Raw genomic sequence first — 6,306 nt, forward strand, 5'->3', positions numbered from 1 at the left:
GTAGTTTGCTGCCAGTTGCTAGAGTTTGTGTTTTTGTTTTGTTTTGTTTTGTTTTTGTTTGGTGGGAGGGCATGCACAGGAATCCTCGGGTCAGATGAAAAGATTCAATCAGCACGGCTGTAAGAAAGCAGATGAATGCTCGTGTAAACATATTCCGCTGCCTTGAACAGATGCATGCTGGAAATGTATAATCAAATTAGAAAATGTCCTCTCTTCCTCCTTGTGCATTTCAGAGAAACAGCCCATTCCAGAGGCATAGGAATCACTTAAATAACCCTTGCTGCCTCTATTCTCTGCGGAAATGAAGAAGTGATTATGCCTTTGTGCAGGAGTCACTAGCCAGGTAGAACAGAGTAAAATGCAAAAGATAAATAGGCTTCTCAGCATCCTTAATTTACATTTCAAAAGCCAAAATAATGTTTGCTAACTTCTTCCTAGCAGGTAAGTTTCTCCCAGGTCTAAGTAAGAATTGACCAAGAGCTAAGGTAGAGCTCCCGAGTAAGTAGTAGCATTATTTTAAATGGCATTCATTGAGCCACATCTCACAGTTCTCTCTCTCTGTTTCCATGTCTCTGTATCTCTCTTTGCACGTCTTTCAGTCTCTCTCTCTGCCCCTTCCCCCAACCCCCTCTTTCACTCTCCTGATTTCTCTCTCCCATTTGGACTCTAGGTGTTGTACGGAGAGGTTTGAGGGGGCAATTCTCTGCATAGCTCACTGAGCACTGGTGAGGAAAGGCCTTCCCAGTCTCATCCCCATCTAAACACACACACATGAAACTGGACAGGACAAGCAGCTTTCTGGCTCCTGATCTGCCCAGTCCTCACAGAGGTAACAGCTGTCCAGGGAAAGAGCTCTGTCTGGAGTGGCTGCTTGAAGTTTTTAACTCTAATCCTTTGAGAATACCCCACGGCCTTCTCTGTTCTCCAGGCCCTCCTCCTTGACAGCTAGTTTTCAGAGAATCATCTTCTGGGAACTGCCTCACTTCCCAACTTATATTTAGCATGTGCAGTTCATACTTACTTCTGCCATCATCTTAAGCAGCCTACAGAGGTGAAATTAGCCCACAATGAGAAGAGCTAGCATTTGTGTAGCACTTAAAATGTGCCAGGAACTCCTCCAAATGGTTATAATAAACCAATCTAATCCTCACAGCAACACCATGAGGTAGGTACCATTAAAATCCCTATTTTGTAGATATGAAAATCAAGACACAGAGAAGTTAAGTAACTCACCCAACATCCCACAGCTGGAAAGTGGCACAACAGGAATTCGGATCCAAGTAATCTGGCCCCAGAGCGTTTACTCCTAACCACAATATTAGTCTGCCTCTCCCAATTGTTAGAAACAAGGTCATAGTGACTCCCAAACCAGTAGCAAAGTCATTGGTAACAAAAGGCAAATGTAATTGAAGGGTCTTAAGGGCAAATGTAATTAAAGGATCTCTGAGAAGGGCGTGGATAACATTAGCATATTCACAAATCACAATAGGGGCATTTAGATGAACACGTTAGATTGTACCTCCGGAGTATCCAGTCATGGAGAAACGGGGAAGGAGGAGAGGGGAGGGGAAACTAGTTGCGTTAGGGTGGGGAAGCTAAGACTATAAAACCAGGTTCCTTTGTCTACTTGGGGCGCACATTCTCCTGGCTATGAGGGTGCGCCCGGCTCTGCAGACTCGTGAATAAAGGCCTCGCTTTACTGCTCAAGTCCTGTGTCCCGGTTTTTATTGTGAGCGTTTCTCACACTATGCATAAAAAAGTTACTGCAAAATTAACCCAAAAACCATTCTCCTTTATAATCATCACTTGACAATTTATATTCATAAGCGATATTTACATAAACATGTGGTGCCAGATGTAGAATTACGACAAATATTTTGGCCCTGCGGTGTTGGAGGGAGGATTTCCCTCCAGACCTCTCTGTACAACACCTAGAGTCCAAAAGAGAGAGGAAATTCAGGAGATTGAGAGAGGGGGTCAGGGGAAGGGGCAGAGAGAGAGACTGAAAGACGTGCAAAGAGAGAGACAGGGACATGGAGATACAGAAAGAGAACTGTGAGAAGTGGCTCAGCCAGAGGTCACAGAGAATAGCAGCTAGAACAATCAAGGAGCTTCCCGGAAGGAAACATGATACAAACGTGGAGAAAAGCCTGGTATACACACAAGCTCAACTGAGCAGGAGAACTGAAAGAATGTGCTACCTGTGCTTGAGATAAAAGATGGAACCATGAAGAAACTTTGAATGTGAGAGGAAGCCAAGAAGGATACTAGACTTGAGGGCAAATACAAAGACACTAGTCATCAGAGGGCTATCTGAGGAAGGTACTTCCTATGTTGGAAATAAAGTTCCTGGAGATCGGATATCTGCCGATGCGCATCCCATGGGCATCTGTTCATGTGAGAGCCCCGGTAGATAACCATCCAGGTAGCAGCCAGATCTGCATTGAAGACATTGACCAAGTGGCAGCTCACATGCTTCCTAAAGGGGTGCAGGGGGGCGGGGGCTGCTTTGCTGGCTCTGGTCCCCAAGACCAGACAGAGGTCTCAGGACCTGTGTGAGTGTGGAATCAAAAGTGGAACAAGTGGCCATTGTTTTTATCAACAACAAGAATATATTTCTTAGGGTAAATATGTATGCCATTGAAATTTAAGATAGTAAGTACTGGTTTAAAGAGAGACAAAAACACACTTAAGTCATTTGGAAACATGTGTGGTCATATACAAAGAAAAGACTGGCATGATATAGATTAAAATGTAATTGCCAAAAGTAGTTAGGTTACAGTAACTTTTTTCCTGCAAACCACTTTTCTGTCTTTTCCAAATATTCCACAATGAGCAGGTATTACTTTTTCTCTTATTTTTATTTTGAAAGTTATTTTTGTTATAGGAATATTACATAAACGAAAAGAAAACTGAAATTATACAGTATCCCTGCCACTCAAGAGATAATTTTTAAGATTTTGGTATATATTTTTCTAGAGGAATTTTTTCTTACTGATCTTTTTATTTACATATAATAAAGTTCCCTCTCTGTTGATGTCAGTTCTATGAGTTTTGACAAACACAGTTATGTTATCACCATCAAAATCAAGGTAAAGTAAAAAAGTTGCATTATCCAAACAAATTCCCTTCTGCTGCCCCTGTCCTTTGTTCCTGTAATTTTGCCTTTTCCAGAGGCAAAATTATACAGTAGTAGCCTTTAAGTCTGCCTCTTTCACTTAGCATAATGCATTTGAGATTTATCCATATTTGTGCAAGTGCTAATCCATTGCATGGATATACCATCGTTTATTCACCACCAGTTCTAACCTCCAGGTTAAAATGTCATTAGGACATTTAGATTGTTTCCAGGTTTGAATAATTATGAATATCCAGGAGAGGGATTGCTGGGTCATCTAGTAAGCATATATTCAATTCTGTAAGAAACTGACAAACATTTTCCAAAGGAGCTGTACCAGTTTGCATTTCCACCAGCAGTGTACAAGTTCGGTTGCTCCACATCCTTGTCAGCATTTTGTTTTGTCAGTTGTTGTTATTTTATTTTAGCCATTCTAACACATGTAAAGTGGTATATCATCATAGTTTTAATTTTCAGGTCCCTAATGACAAAAGATGTTGATTACATTTCCTATTTGCCATCTGAATTTCTTCTTTGGTGAAGTGTCTTCTCAAGTCTTTTTGTATTTTCTGCACACTTATAACTGAATTTTGGTAGTTATATATATAAGCTAGATAGAAGTTTTTGTGAGATATGTGTTTTGTAAATACATTTTCCCAATGTGTGGCTTGTCTCTTTATTTTCTTAATAGTTTCAAAGATCAGAAGTTTTCAAGGAAGTCCACTTTTTCTTTTATGAATGATTTTTTTAGTATTGTATCTAAGAATTCTTTTGCCTAACCCAAGGTCACATAGATTTTCTCTTATATTTTCTTCCAGTTTTATGGTTTTAGGTTTTTAAATCTTTGACTCGTTTTAGCTAACATTTTTGTATAAAACATGAGGTATCAGCTGAGGTTCATACTTTTGCATATGGCTAATTGTTTCAGTGTCATTTGTTGAAAACACTGTTCTTTCTCCATTGGATGGTCTCTGCACTGTTGTCAAAATAAACAGTTGGCACCTTTTCAACAAATGATGCTGGAGGAATTAGACTCCCAAAGCTGAAAGAAAACAAAATTGAACATTAACTTCATACCTAATAAAAATTAACTCAAAATGAACTCAAATGTAAAACTTAAACCTATAAGATCTTAGAAAAAAACATAAGAGAAAGTCTTTGGGATCTGGGGCTAGACTGGACAGAAAAATAATAATTTTAAAACTTGATAAATTGTACCTCATCAAAATTTAAAGATTTTAGTATGCATAAGACTATTAAGAAAATAAAAAGACAACATTCCACTTAGGAGTAAATGTTGACAAACTTTATATCTGACAAAGGACTAGTATTGAGAATGCATTAAAAAAAACTCTGAAAACCCAACAGTAAGAAAAAAATCCCAGTGAGAAAATGGACAAAAGACATGCAGAGACATTTAAGCACAAAGGATATATAGGTAGTAAATAAGCACATACAACTATGTCCAAAATCATTATTCATTGGGGAAATGCAATTAAAATCACATTGAGATATCACCACACATTTATCAGAATGCCTAAAATAAAGACTAGTGACAACATCAAGTGCTGGTGAGGGTGCAGAGAAACTGGATCACCCATATTACTGGTGAGAATGGAAATGGAACTGGAAAACAGTTTGGCAGTTTCTTAAAAAACCAAATGTGCAGTTATTGTGCAACTCAGTAATTGCACTCTTGGATGTTTATCCCCCCCAAAATAGAAATGTATATTCACATAACAACCTGTATAGAAATGTTCATTTCAGCTTTATTTAGAACAGGCAAAACTAGAAACAACCCCATGGGTGAATGGTTAAACAAATTGTGGTGCATCCACACCACGGAATTCCACTTAGCAGCAGAAAAGAACAAAGCAACTTGGATGAATCTCCAGAAAATTATGCCGAGTAAAAAAATTTTTTTAATCCCCAAATTTTAAATACTATGTAATTTATTTAATATTTTTTAAATGACAAAATTATAAAGAAGGGGGAAAAGTTAGTGGTTGTCAGAAGCTAAGCACAAGAGTGAAGGGGGAAAAAATCAATGTGGTTACAAAAGAGAAATATGAAGGATCTAAACTATATGAGGTTGGTGCAAAAATAATGTCCAATTTTTTAGTAGAAAGTTTGAGATAGTATTTATTAAATTTGTGCCTCTTCTTATAATTTTTTGATGTCACAGTGACTAATTTATACCTTATTTTTTCAGATTATTGAAGAATTGTTCATAATCATCCACAATATTTGCACCCATGTTTGTCCCATCTAAAGACCACATTAGAAATGTTTTGCTCTATGAGTTTCATAAAGGTGCCAATGCAAGTACAGCAGTAAAGTCTATTCAGAGCACTTTATGGGGACGATGCAGTGACTGAAAGAAGTTGCAGGAGGTGGATTTCCATTTCCAAAGTGGGGATTTCAGTTTGAAAAATGAGCCAAAAAAGGGTCTCCCAAAAAAACTTGATTCCGAAGTGTTGAAAGTTGTTGTCACAGAAAACCCCACCATTACCTCTAGGGAACTTGCAGAACAATTTAACGTAGCCCATACAACCGTGCTACACCAACTGAAAAGGATCGGAAAGGTTTCAGTAGTTGGAAAATGGGTCGCACATGAACTGTCTCCAGAGAATCTGCAACAGCGTGTTGCTTGTTGTGAATCATTGCTTTCGCAACACCTTCAGGCACCATTTTTAGGTAGGCTTGTTACAGGTGCTGAGAAGTGGATCCTTTACCATAGCGTTAAATGCTGCCAATTGTGGATCAGTCGAGGAGAAGGAAGAGTTCAACAATGAAGAGGAGGACTTCATCCAAAGAAGATCATGTTGAGTGTACGGTGGGATATGGAAGGAATTGTCCATTGCAAACTGTTAGACAACAATCGAACGATTACTGCTAATCTTTACTGTGAACAACTTCGTTGTTTGAAAGCAGCTTTGAACCAAAAGCGACCCTCCTTAGTCAACAGAAAGGGTGTCATCTTCCATCATGATAATGCTCGTCTTCACACAGCTCGACTCACCAAAAATTTCTTGAAAGAGCTTGGTTGGAAACTATTGCTTCATCCTCCACATTCTCCTGACCTTGCTCCTTCTGATTATCACTTGTTTCTGGGACTGCAGAACCATTTTGATGGGCTTAGGTTGACATCAAGAGAAGAGGTTGAAAATGAGTTGGATTCATATTTT

This window comes from Furipterus horrens, unplaced genomic scaffold, assembly GCF_987537825.1.
Source record: "Furipterus horrens unplaced genomic scaffold, mFurHor1.1.pri manual_scaffold_3, whole genome shotgun sequence".
Lineage (NCBI taxonomy): Eukaryota > Metazoa > Chordata > Mammalia > Chiroptera > Furipteridae > Furipterus > Furipterus horrens.